This window comes from Pristis pectinata, chromosome 4 (assembly GCF_009764475.1).
Source record: "Pristis pectinata isolate sPriPec2 chromosome 4, sPriPec2.1.pri, whole genome shotgun sequence".
Lineage (NCBI taxonomy): Eukaryota > Metazoa > Chordata > Chondrichthyes > Rhinopristiformes > Pristidae > Pristis > Pristis pectinata.
The window spans coordinates 61,175,986-61,190,162 of NC_067408.1; the positions used below are offsets into that span (position 1 = coordinate 61,175,986).

At 44.9% G+C, this 14,177-nt stretch overlaps 1 protein-coding gene across 1 annotated transcript in view; it reads right to left on the reverse strand.

Annotated features, from left to right (window-relative positions):
• Nucleotides 1-14,177, reverse strand: part of mcf2la (mcf.2 cell line derived transforming sequence-like a) — a 131,403-nt gene that overhangs the window by 66,281 nt on the left and 50,945 nt on the right. The window lies entirely within an intron of this gene.

The following is a 14,177-nucleotide window of genomic DNA, read 5'->3' on the forward strand; positions in this document are numbered from 1 at the left end:
TAATCATCTTGAACTTTGCCTAAGTTCACCAAATGCTGTCAGGGCAACAAGGTTTCAGGATTGCTTCTAACCTGGCAACAGATGGACAGATACACATCTGTTGCACAAGCTGCACCAGCCTGGTTACGGGATTAATATGTTCACTGCTAACCCCTACCTGCAATATCCAGAGTAGATGGACCATAAATATAGACTCAGCAATAAATATACCCAGGTGTAGCGACTCACCGTCCGAGCAAGCGAACCAGCTCAGCGGTCGGGTCGCGCATCGTCGGAGCGGCAAGGCCCAAGATGGCGTTGGGCCTTCATCTTCCCCGAGCGACGGGGAGAACCCACGCGTGGGAAAAGTTTGATGACGTAGCACATACGTCATTTCTGTTTTCGGTGGGCGGGAACCGTTCCTCTTAAAAGGCCCACGCAAGGCGGGAAAATAAGTCAGTTTTTGTTCTGCAGCCCACTGACTAGTGTCTTGCTTTCACATCACGGTAGCAGCAGCTACATTGGTGACCCCAATGGTCCAAACGGATTTTGGACCCGCACAATAATGGACGACAACGCAGCAGCCAATGCAGTGGCACTCAAGCTGCCCACCTTTTGGACGCTTCGGCCCAGCGTCTGGTTTGACCAGGCTGAAGCACAATTCCAACTTCGGCAGGTCACCTCCAACTCCACAAAGTACTACCACGTGGTCAGCTCTCTGGACCAGGAGACAGCCGCCCAGGTCGGAGACTTCATCCAGTCTCCTCCTCCGGAGGATAAGTACCCGGCTTTCAAAGACCTTCTTATTTGGACCTTTGGCCTCTCCTGTCGCGAGCGCGCCGCCCATCTGCTTCATCTCGACGGCCTGGGGGACAGATCCCCATCGGCCCTAATGAACGAGATGCTGGCTTTGGCTGAGGGACACAAGCCTTGCCTAATGTTCGAATGGGCCTTCCTCGAACAACTACCCGATGACATTCACCTGCTGTTGGCCGACCCTGATTTCAGCAACCCACATGAGGTAGCCGCCCGGGCAGATGTCCTGTGGAAGGCCAAACGCGAGAGCGGGTCATCCGTCGGCCAAATCACCAGACCGCGAGCCCAACACCTACCTAAGCCAGTCCCAGCAACCGAGCAACCAGACCCCAGAAACACAGACGACGACACTGGCAACCAGCTGTGTTTCTACCATCAGAGGTGGGGTGTGGAGGCCCATCAATGCTGCCCACCCTGCAAGTTTCAGGGAAACGCCAGGGCCAGCTGCTGCTGATGGTTATGACGGCTGGCCGCCAGCACAGCCCGCGAACCATGGGGACTGTATCGCCGGTTCTTGGGGGGGGGGGGGGGATGTTGTGTCGCGACTCACTGTCGGAGCAAGTGAACCAGCTCAGCGGTCGGGTCGCGCGTCGTCAGAACGGCGAGGCCCAAGATGGCATTGGGCCTTTGTCTTCCCCGAGCGACGGGGAGAACCCGCACGCGGGAAAAGTTTGATGACGTAGCGCATACATCATTTCCGTTTCCAGTGGCGGGAACCATTCCTCTTAAAAGGCCCGCGCAAGGCAGGAAAATAAATCAGTTTTTGTTCTGCAGCCCACTGACTAGTGTCTTGCTTTCACATCACAGTAGCAGCCGCTACACTGGGTATATAAACAGCAAGAGTGAGAAGGCAAGTTATGGATGAAGTATTAAGCACTAGTGAACAGATGGGCAGGGAGTGAGAGGCAGCCACAGCTCATTGGAGTGTCCAGAAGAGATAATAGCATTGAAGTTATGTGCAAACAGTAAAGATGTGTTCCATGCATGTGGTGGAGATGCTGGATGAATGGGCCCACAACATTGCATCTATAACACTGCCAGTCCTTACACAATCCTATAGAATTTATAGCAACCCTCGAGATGGAGAGAATGTGCCTCGGAGAAGCCCATCGCTATTCGTTCAGGATATACAGTAAATAATCAACAATTGTTTCCTTGAAGAATTATTTTTTGCCTTCATGCAAGATCTGTAATATTAAGTGATGTCCCTTGCTTGCCTTGTTCTGAATACAGTTCCCAATGCAATAAATCTTTGGTTGCTTCAAACTCAATGCCTATTATGTACCAGTAACCTGAGAGGCAGGAGGATGGAACATTTCCTCTGACTTTGAGGACTGGGGAGATACTCATCTCAGTGAAACTGTTGCCCAGGAAGAACCTGCTTCCTGTTATGAATCTCTTGTAGTTGCAAGGGCTGCCCAAGCCATGAAATAAAGACCCCTTGTAACAGCAGCGGGGAACTGTAACAAGATTACGATCCTTTCCCTATTCCAAGCAGCCCACTGGACTCTTGTGTTTTTTTAAATTTCCACCTACACACTAGGGCAACTTACACCGGCCAATTAACCTACCAACCTGCTTACCTTTGGGATTGATATCTATCAGCTTTTCTCTTTCCTAGTTGGGCTGTGTGCTCAGCTGTTAACCGTAAAGTTGAGTCCAGATGGGTCAGCTTAGAATGGTATATCCAGGGTATATAAGCAGCAGTTATTAATCAGTTTTAAACACCCGGATCAGCATGGGCTATTTGTATTCAGTATCCCCCAGTACCTCACTAGTAGAGTTTTATGAATCAGATTTTGATAAGTCAACACAAAAGAACAATGAAAACCAAAGAAACTGCAGATGCTGGGAACCTAAAAATTCTGATGAAGGGTCTTTGTCGTGAAACATTAACTACATTTCTCTTCCCACAGATACGGCCTAACCTGCAGAGTAAAGATGTATGGGTTAGGAAGTTGTGGGCATACTATGTTGGCGCTGGAAGCATGGCGACACTTGCGGGCTACCCCCTGAACACTCTATGCAAAAGATACATTTCACTGTGTGTTTTAATGTACATGTGACTAATAAAGATATCTTATTTCCAGCACTTTCTGTTTTTAGTATAATAAGAAGAACTGTGTGTATTCACACAGCAGCTGTAACATAATGAAACAATCTAAGGCACAATGGGAGAATACACTCCCCACAGCCATGACCAGAACCTGTACATGTGCTTGCTGGCAACCAGCATGTCCTGGTGTAGGTTGTGGTCCATTGAACACCTAAGTGATCAAAAGACAAATAATACTCAAAACATTTGGACTATAGAGAACGAGTACAGATCCAGTATCTAATAATTGAAAGATCATGGATTAGGAATTGATAAAGTGTTTTGGAAGAGATCTATAAGAAACTCCTAGTTGCAACTTGATTCTGCAACAACTGAAGAGCCATCTCCTGATGACTTGTTGCTGCAGATATCTCGAGGACTGCCAGATATTCTGTAGGGTTCTGCTTGGACTGGCAATGTTGCAGATACAATGTTGCAACACACAAATTGTGTTGGAGGAACTCAGCAGGTCAGGCAGCATCCTTGGAGGGGAATAAATAGCTGACATTTCGGGCCGAGACCCTTCATCAGGACTGGAAAGGAAGAGGGCAGAAGCCAGAATAAGAAGATGGGGGGAGGGGGAGAAGCACACGCAGACAGGGGATAGGTGAGTTGAGGTGATAGCTGAGTCCAGGTGAGGGGAGGGGGAAGATGAAATAAACTGAGAGGTGATAGATAGAAGAGGCAAAGGACTGAAGAAGGAGGAATCTGGTAGTAGAGGGCTATGGACCATGGAATAAAGAATGGAGGAGGGGAGGAGAGGTGATGGGCAGGTCATCAAGGTGGGGGAAGGGAGCCATAGGAATAAGGGAAGACATAGGAGTGGGGGAGGAGGGAAGATAAAGAAGGGGTGGGGTTACCGGAAGATAGAGAAATCGATGTTGCCATCAGGTTGGAGACTCCCAAGGCGGAATATGAGGTGTTGCTCCCCCAACCTGCATCTGACCTCAATGTAGCAGTAGATGAGGCCATGGATAGACATGTCAGTATGGGAGTGGGATGTGGAACTGAAGTGGGTGGCCACCGGGAGGTCCTGGCTGTTGCAGCGGACGGAGCTCATTCATCCAGCAACTCCATCACATGCACAGAAAGTATTTATACTGTCTCTGTTGCTGATGGATGAGGAGTTTTTGTTCCAAGGCTTTGTGCCCCTTGTAATTGCAAGAGATTGATATCAAGGATTAGTTCTCCACAGGCAACAGTAAATCTGGAATGAGTGACCGAGAGGAAACTCGTTGAGCACCAAGTTTAGGAAAGTGTATTATCTGAAAGGCTCGGACACCAGGTAGACACTTTAGCAAGGTGTAGAAGTATCTGTGCAGGTACTCTAAAGAGAAAACTTTCCATTAATAGTATGTGACTCTGTTATTCTATTAGAATATTCTCTTCATTCTCATAATATCTTTATAGAATGATTCCTGAAACCACCAAATGTTTATTGCAATGGGAACAGTACTCAGAACAAGGCAAGCAAGGGACATCACTTAATATTACAGATCTTATATGAAGTCAAAAAATAATTCTTTCAGGAAACAATTGTTGATTATTTACTGTAGTTTATCCTGAATGAATAGCAATGGGCTTCTCTGAGTCATATTCTCTCCATCCCAAGGGTTGCTATAAATTCTATAGGATTCTGCAAGAACTGGAAATATTTGTGTATGTACTGTAAACATAAAACATGAAGGTTGCCAGCAAAAATATGTGACAGTGCAATTCTGCTTGAGTATGCTCTTCCTTCTGAAAATATCGTGATGGGGAAACGAGCAAAAATTTATTGCATCGGGAAACAGTACTCAGAATAGATGAGGAAGGGGCATCACTTAGTGTTACAGATTTTATCTTTACTGGAAACAATTTCTGATTATTTCCTGTGGTTTATTTTGAGCGAAAAGTAAGAGGTTTCTCTGAGGCAAGTCAAAGTGAAGTTTATTGTCTTATGCATGAGTACATGTATTCACAGGTGCAATGAAAAGCTTACTTGCAGCAGTATCACAGGCACATAGCATCATTCACAAGAAAAACATAAATTAAAAATAAATTATACACAATTTTTACAAGAAAAAACACAATTAGAACAAAAAAGTCCATTGTAGTGCAAAGTGATCAAGTGGTCATAGTGTTGCTAAACTGGAGTGAACAGGGTTTTGCCGGTTGGTTCAAGAACAGAATCGTTGAAGAGAAATAGCTGTTCTTGAACCTGGTGATGTGGGACTTCAGGTTTCTGTACCTCCTGCCCAATGGTAGCTGCAAAAAGATGTCATGGCCCAGATGGTGGGGATCTTTAATGATAGATGTTGCCTTTTTGAGGAAGCGCCTCCTGTAGATACTACCGATGGTGGGGAGGGATGTGCTCATGATGTATTGGGCAGAGTCCACTACTCTTCTTACATTCCTGCACATTTGAATTGCCATACAGACCATGATGTAACCGGTCAGGATACTTTCAACAGTACATCTGTAGAAGTTTGTTAGAATGTTTGGTGACAAACTGAACCTCCTAAAAAAGTGAAAATGCTGCCACGTTTTCCTTTAATTTCATCTATGTGCTGTGCCCAGGACAGGTCATCTGATATGTTAACACCCAGGAATTTAAAGCTGCTGTTCCTCTCCACTGTCAATTCACCAATGTAGACTGGTGTATGTTCACCCTCCTTCCCCTTCCTGAAGTCAACAATCAGTTCTTTAGTTTTCCTGACATTGAGTGAGAGGTTGTTGTTGCAGCTCCACTCAATCAGGCTTTGCTAAGCTGACTCATCGCCATCTATGATTCAGCCAACAACAGTAGTGTCGTCAGCGAATTTGAAGATGGAGCTGTGCTTAGCAGGCAGAAGCAGCACAGCCAGGTGGTCAGATTTACCAAAGTGCAGGTGGGGATGGAGCAGTAAGCGTTTTTGATGGTGGTATATCAGTGGTCAAGTGTGTTGAATCCTCTAGTACTTCAGGTGATGCGTTGATAATAGTCAGGCAGAGACTTCTTCAAGTTAGCCTGATTGAGGTGTTCTGGCATGATGTGGCAGGCGTCAGGGTATGCCGCTTTGTTCTTGTTGATTGCAGCACTTAGTTCAAGTGCTAGCTTGATGTCTGCCTGAGGTGAGATGTAGACTGCAGTCAGGATGACAGTGGAGAACTCCCGCGGAAGGTAGAATGGTCGGCACTTCACTGCCAGGTGTTTCAGGCATCTCCTCTCATTCTACCAGCCAGTGAATGGATGATGTAAAGTCTTTACAATTGCCTTTCTTCTCATCCATTACAATAAAAAATCCTTCTGAAGCATAGGCACTGTGCTAATGTAGGGATTGCAACAGCCATCCATAGTAAGGCCTCACAAATAACAATGTGACGAAGGATAAATCATCTGTTTTATGGTGACGTTAAATAAAGAATTTAAGTTGGCTAGGGCACTAGGGTGAACTTGCTCTTCTCTAAAAAGTTCCATGGGTTCCTTTAAGTGGAAACTGAGGCTCAGTTTCATCTGAAGGACAGCACCTCCAACAATGCAATATTGCCTCAGTTTTAAACAAGGGCACCAGCCTAGATTTTGTCCTAGAGTCTCTGAAGCAGGACTGGATTCCACAATCTTCTGACTCAGAGGCAAACATAAAGTCATACAGCATGGAAAAGCAAGATGGCGCTAGAGCATGTCGACTCGTTGCAAGCTGCGAAATCTGTAACATGCAGATCTACTCAGTACCCTTACTATAATCGTTCTCACTGAAACATGGCTTACACCTGGCTCACCTGACTGTGCTATTCAACCTGACAGCTTCTCAATTCATTGAATAGACTGTACAGCCTCCTCAGGCAAAGTTAAAGGCAGAGGTGTCTGCTTCTTAATCAATAACTTGTTGTGCTCGGATGTGACGGTCCTGGCGAGCTCCTGCTCAACCAGCCTGGAATATCTAACGGTGAAGTGTCAACTATTCTATCTGCCAAGGGAGTTCACTTCAGCTATCCTGATGGCAGTCTACATCCCACCACAGACAGACATGAAGCCTGCACTCAATGTGCTATACTCCTTGGTCAACAACCTGGAGACAGGATACCCTGAGGTACTCTTCATTATCGCAGGTGACTTCAATCAGGCCAACCTCAAGAGTGTGTTACCAAAATACTACCAGCACATCTCCTGCTCCACCAACGGTGCCAACACCCTTGACCACTGCTATACAACCATCAAAGATGCCTTCCGAGCCACCCCTCATCCTCACTTTGGGAAATCAGACCACCAGACTGTGCTCCTTCTCCCTGCATAAAAACAGAAACTGAAACAGGAGGATCAGGTACAGAGAGTTGTGCAGTGCTGGTCTGAGGAAGCAGATGAGCTCCTACGTGACTGCTTCAAAACAGTGGTCCATGTTCAAAGACTCAGCTGACAGCCTTGATGAGTATGCCACCACCATCACAGACTTTATCAGCAAGTGTGTTGAGGACTTGTGTACCAAAGAGGACAGTACGGGTATTCCCAAACAGGAAACCATGGATGAACCGGGAGATCCACTCCCTATTGAAGTTGAGGACTGCTGCACACAAATCTAGTGATCCTGATCTGTACAAGAAATCAAGATATGACCTACGGAAAGCTATCAGGGATGCCAAGAGGCAATACCGACTCAAAGTAGAGTCCCTGACCAGCCGTCAGCTATGGCAGGGCTTACATGCCATAACAGGATACAAGACAAAAACGGGCTGCATAGTTAATAACAGCGCATCCCTTCCTGATGAACTTAACGCATTCTATGCGCATTTTGAACAGAAGGGAAATGGATTGTCACCACCCACCCTGTCAGCCTCCAATGCAACTGAACCCGTGGTCACCGTTGAGGATACAAGATCAGTCTCCTGGAGAATTAACAGGAGGGAAGCATCTGGCCCAGATGGTAACCCTGGCTATGTGCTCAGATCTTGTGCTGATCAGCTGGCAGAAGTATTTGCAGACATATTTAACTTCTCCCTGCTTCAATCTCAGGTTCCCACCTGTTTTAAGAAGACCACTATCATCCCAGTACCGAAGAAAAGCAAAGTAACATGCCTCAATGACTACCAACCAGTGGCTCTGACATCCACCATCATGAAGCGCTTTGAGAGGTTGGTCATGGCATGCATCAACTCCAGCCTCCCAGACAATCTCGACCCACTGCAATTCACCTATCGATGAAACAGGTCTACAGCGGACGCCATCTCCCTGGCCCTACGCTCAGCTCTGGTGCATCTGGACTGTAAAGACAGCTATGTTAGACTATTGTTTATTGACTACAGCTCTGCCTTCAATACAATAATCCCAAGCAAACTTGTCAGCAAACTCTGAGACCTAGGACTCAACACCTCCCTCTGTAACTGGATCCTTGACTTTCTAACCAACAGGTCGCAATCAGTGAGGATAGGCAGCAATACCTCCGGCACAATTATTCTCAACACTGGTGCCCCACAAGGCTGCGTCCTCAGCCGTCTACTCTACTCCCTATACACTCATGACTGTGTGGCCAGATTCTGCTCTAACTCCATCTACAAGTTTGCAGATGATACCACCATTGTAGGCTGTATCTCAAACAGTGGTGAGTCGGAGTACAGGAAGGAGATAGAGAGCTTAGTGGAATGGTGTCATGACAACAACCTTTCCCTCAATGTCAACAAAACAAAAGACTTCAGGAAAAGGGGTGGTGTACATGCACCTGTCTACATCAATGGTGCTGAGGTCAAGAGGGTTGAGAACTTCAAGTTCCTGGGAGTGAACATCACAAATAGCCTGTCCTGGTCAAATCACGTAGATGCCACGGCCAAGAAAGCTCACCAGCGCCTCTACTTCCTCAGGAGGCTAAAGAAATTTGGTTTGTCCCCTTTGACTCTCGCCAACTTTTACAGATGCACCACAGAAAGCATCCTATCTGGATGTATCATGGCTTGGTATGGCAACTGCTCTGCCCAGGAACGCAAGAAACTGCAGAGAGTTGTGGACATAGCCCAGCACATCACAGACACCAGCCTCCCCTCCTTGGACTCTGTCTTTACCTCTCGCTGTCTTGGTGAAGCAGCCAGTATAATCAAAGATCCCACCTACCTGGGTCATTCTCTCTTCTCTCCACTTCCATCAGGTAGAAGATACAGGTGCCTGATGGTACATACCATCAGACTTAAGGACAGCTTCTACCCCACTGTGATAAGACTATTGAACAGTTCCATTATATGATGAGATGGACTCTGACCTCACGATCTACCTTGTTGTGACCTTGCATCTTATTTCACTGCACTTTCTCTGTAGCTGTGACACTTTACTCTGTACTGTTATTGTTTTTACCTGTACTACATCAATGCACTCTGTACTAACCCAATGTAACTGCACTGTGTAATGAATTGACCTGTACAATCAGTATGCAAGACAAGTTTTTCACTGTACCTCGGTACAAGTGACAATAATAAACCAATACCAATACCCTTTGGCCCAACTGGCCTATGCTGACCAAGCTGCCCCATCTAAGTTAGCCTCACTTGCCTGTGTTTGGCCCATATCCCTCTAAACCTTTCCTATCCATGTACCTCTCCAAGTACGTTTTAAATGTTGTTAATGTACTTGCCTCAACCACTTCTCACAGTTCATTCCAATATACTGATCACCCTCTGGGTGGAAAAAGTTGCCCCTCAGGTTCCTATTATATCTTCCTCCGTCACCCTAAACCTATGCCTTGATTCCTAAGTTCTGAACCAAGGTGCAGTGAAGTTTATAAATGGAAGAGGACTCAGTGGTGTACAAGGACAGAGTGGCATAACTGCATTTAGAAGCAACAAAGGTCTTTTGAGGGTTTTGTCATCAGGAGAAGGCTGGCACAGGGTCACTATGGTCACAATACAGACTTTGTTTTGATGGTTTGAGGGAGGTGATCCTGCCTGAAAGGATTCTAATGGAAATTCAATGCGACAGAGGCAACAATATGTTTAAGTACTTAGAAGGGAAAGGAAGGCAGGAGAGAGTATATTAATTACAAACAGCTGTATATTTTGCATTTGCGTGATGATGGGGATTCTGATGGGGAGGTTGAATAACAAGTGGAAGCTGGCATGAGAGCTAGGAAGAGAATTTGGGTCATCAGCAGTCATGTGAGGAAGGGAGCAGGTGCTGAATATCACAAACCAACTGAGCTGGAAAAGGAAATGGGAAAGAAAGTAGGAAGAGTCACAGGTCCATGGCTGGAGGGCAGATCTGGGAGAAAGGCTTATAAGGGAAGGGAGCTGAGAGGTGAATATCTCTGTGCTGTCGTGGTTGGTCAGAATATTCTTCAGTAATAATTCTGACTAAATAGTCACATTATATAACTAATGAAGTCTATGATAAACTAATACAGCCAACAGTCACATTTATTATACATCAAAATGCTGCAATTTACAATATTTTATTTCAAAATAAATTGAAATTTCTGTGATGTGTTCTTTAGGAAATGCACTCCACAGCAGTACATTCGGTGTGGCTTGAGATAGGTAACAAAATGTCATGTTATCAGCCACTGTAATGTGCATTTTCGCCCAAAAGCTACCAGGTAATGGGGCAGATCATTTAACATGCATACAGACAGACAATGTTGTCTGTAGTCATGTGGAATGGAGACCCTCAATGACTGTTAGACCACTCACTGATGAAGCTGAACTCTGGCCTGTGCATCAGCAGCCAGCATCCGCTTCCAGTGATCAGGCTCCACCGAGAACTTTCAATGTGCTTGGATTTCTGAAAGGTGAGAGTTCTCAGACTGAGCAAGACTCCGACTTTGGGGTGCCAGGAGATGAGTCACTCTCTACAGGACACCCAGCCTCTGACCTGCTCTTTTAGTCACAATGTTTATGTGGCTAGTCCATTATTTTTTCTGGTCAAAGGTGAGCCCCAGGATATTGATGTTCAGAGACCAGTGATGGTAATGGCATTGAATGCCAAGTGTGGTGATCATCCCTCTCTTGTCGGAGATGGTCCAAGACTGCAAGTTGTTTAGGTTTTGATACATGCAGGCATGGGGTGCTTCCTCTTATGAATGCAATTGAACACTGCAAATATCTGTGAACATATCCATTTACCTTAAGTCATTGATAAAGCAGAGGAAGATTGTTTGGCTAAGAACACTGACCTGAAGAACTCCTGCAGTGATGCAAATTGAAAATCAAAACCAGCAGATGCTGAAAATCTAAAATAAAAGCAGAAAATGCTGGAAATGTGCAGCAGATCATACAGAGTGAATATTTTAGGTTCTAATGAAGGGTCTTTGACCTGAAACATTAGCTCCTCTTTCCATAGGTACTGCCTGGCCTGCTGAGATTTTCCAGCATTTTCTGTTTTTATTCCTCCATTGATGTCCTGGGACTGGGTGGATTCCAACAATCACACCCATCTTCCTTTATACAAAGCATGACTCCAAACACTGGAGTGTGCCCATTGACTTGAGCTTTATCGGAGCTCTTTAATATCACACTCAGTCAAATGCCAGCCTGATGTCAAGGGCCATCAACCCTCAGCACTGCCCACATTTGGATCAAGGCTACAATGAAATTTGCAGCCTAGTATCTTAGAGAAACCTAAGCTGGACGTCAGTGAGCAGGTTATTGAAGACTCAGTGTCACTTGATAGCACTGTTCCAGCATCTTCTGATGATTGAGAATATACTGATCAGGTGTTAATTAGCCAAATTGGATTTGTCCTGCTTTCTTATAATGAGAACGATGTTGTGCAGTTTGGAAGTTCTTTCTGACTAATTTTGGGAGAGAGAATTTGGCAAAGGTTACCTTTAATGCTATGTGTTATAATAGAAAGCAAAATCACACCAATTTTAAAAACATGGCTCTAGTGATTGATGTTTAACAACCAGCTTTGTTGTTATTTTTCCAAATGTTGCAAAAAAAACTTTTAGCTTGTCCCAGCTTTTAAAGATAACCGCATTCACTTTCTATCAGGAGGTCTTTGTCCACAGCAGTGGGAGGGGGACAAATATTAGCTGACAGGTATATGCAATAACTGATCTACCACATTCAAGTCAGAGCATCACAGCTCCTATATTGAGTGACGAACGTTGGCTGAGGTAACGTTTCCCACAGTTTTACCCACAACTTTGTTAACTATTTTTTACATCTTGGTTGAGAGTTATATTCATACTGTAATAGATTATGGCAACACACATTACTGTTTTGATGCAAGCTCTACACTGCAAATTATTTACAAAGCACCATTTGCTTTCTACATGGATGGTCAGACAAGCTACCAAATCTGGTGCAGGAGTTCAGAAAAAGCCTAAAATAATTTTCATTCACACCACCCCTCACCCCAATCTGTGCACATCTCCTCTTGGTGCCTCTACATGGCACAGTATCTCACCATTTCAACCTTGTGTTTACCATGTATCATGGGAGTATGGCAAATGGGAATCACGGACACAAAAACGGCCAACATTTCAAGCTACAGGATTGAAAGCAATGAAGCAGTTAATTTAGAGTGGTGTTTATTACTGCTTTGGTGCAGAAACATGAAAAGGAATTTCAGTTTAGTGAACAGCCTGGGTAGATTTAAGGTGCCAACTCCCAGGAGATCATCCAGAAGACTACATCTCCCCTTTATTCTGTAGCAACCATCAGTAATGCCAAAATCCATGAGAATGTGTCAGAACATTTCATAATCAATAGGTCCAGTTACATTTTTTAAAAAAATTATGCAGATAAAATGGGGGTTAAAAGCTTGATTGATTTAAAAAGCAGAAATTTCCTTTTCACTAATAACTTGAGGATATATGTTTTTACTTAGTTGTTTTGGCTTATTTCAGTGTTCAGTTTCCAAGTCCGTAAGATATAGGAGCACAATTAGGCCATTCAGCCTATTGAGTCTGCTTCACCATTCAATCATGGCTGATTTTTTTTAACCCCATTCTCCTGCCTTCTGTCCGTAACCCTTAACCCCCTTACTAATCAAGAAGTATCAATCTCTGCCTTAAATACACCCAATGACATGGCCTCCACAGCCCTCTGTGGCAATGAATTCCACAGATTCACCACCCTCTAGCTAAAGAAATTTCTCATCTCAGTTTTAAAGGGACGTCCCTTTATTCTGAGGTTCTGCCCTCAGATCCTGGACTCCCCGACTAATGGAAACATACCCTCCACCGTACCCAGGCCTTTCAGTATCCAGTTGGTTTCAAAGAGATCCCCAATCATCCTTCTGAGTTCCATCAATCTATGTGCCTGTGTGGGTTTCCTCCGGGTGCTCCAGTTTCCTCCCACATTCCAAAGACATATGGGTTAGGAAGTTGTGGGTATGCTATGTTGGCACCGGAAGCATGGTGACACTTGCGGGTTGCCCCCCAGAACACTACACACACAGTGCGTTTCACTGTGTTTTTCAATGTACATGTGACCAATAAAGATATATCATCATCAAGTACAGGCCCAGAGACATCAAATGCTCCTCATGTGTGAAGCCTTTCATTCCCAGGATCATTCTTGTGAACCTCCTCTGGACCTCTCCAGGGCCAGCACATCTTTCCTTAGGTATGGGGCCCAAAATTGCTCATGATATTCCAAATGCGATCTGATCAACGCCTTATAAATCCTCAGCAGTACATCCTTACTTTTATATTCTAGTCCTCTCGAAATGAATACTAACATTGCATTTGCTTTCTTTAGTACCAATTCAATCTGTAAGTTGACCTTGAGGGAATCCTGAACTAGGACTTCCAAGTCCCTTTGAATCAGAATCAGAATTAGAATTATTATCACCGACTTAGATTGTGTAAAATTTGTTGCACCTCTGATTTCTGAATTTCTGTCCCATTTAGAAAATAGTCTATAACTTTATCCTTCCTACCAAAGTACATAACCCCACACTTCCCTGCGCTGTATTCCATCTGCCACTTTTTTGCCCACTCTCCCAACCTATCCAAGTCCTTCTGCAGACTCCCTGACTCCACGACACTATCTGTTCCTCCACCTGTCTTGGTACCGCCTGCAAACTTGACCACAATGCCATTGGTTCCTTTCTCCAGATCATCAAAATAAAAAGTTGCAGACCCAACACTGACGCCTTGCGATGCCAACAAGTCCCCAGTCATTTAAAATAGAACGTCGTCTTGATTACCCCTGGCCAATTTTTATTTCCCAATATATTTATAACAGGATCCGGATGTCAGGTACTGCCTGTGATGCTGCAAAGCAGGTTTTTGGGGTTAGTGTGGTTGGGGCTGACAGCATCAGTGCATATGCACAGGGTTCTACACAGGGCTGCCCCGCGAAACTTATTCAGGGGTTTGGCAGGCTCCATTATTGCTGAGTA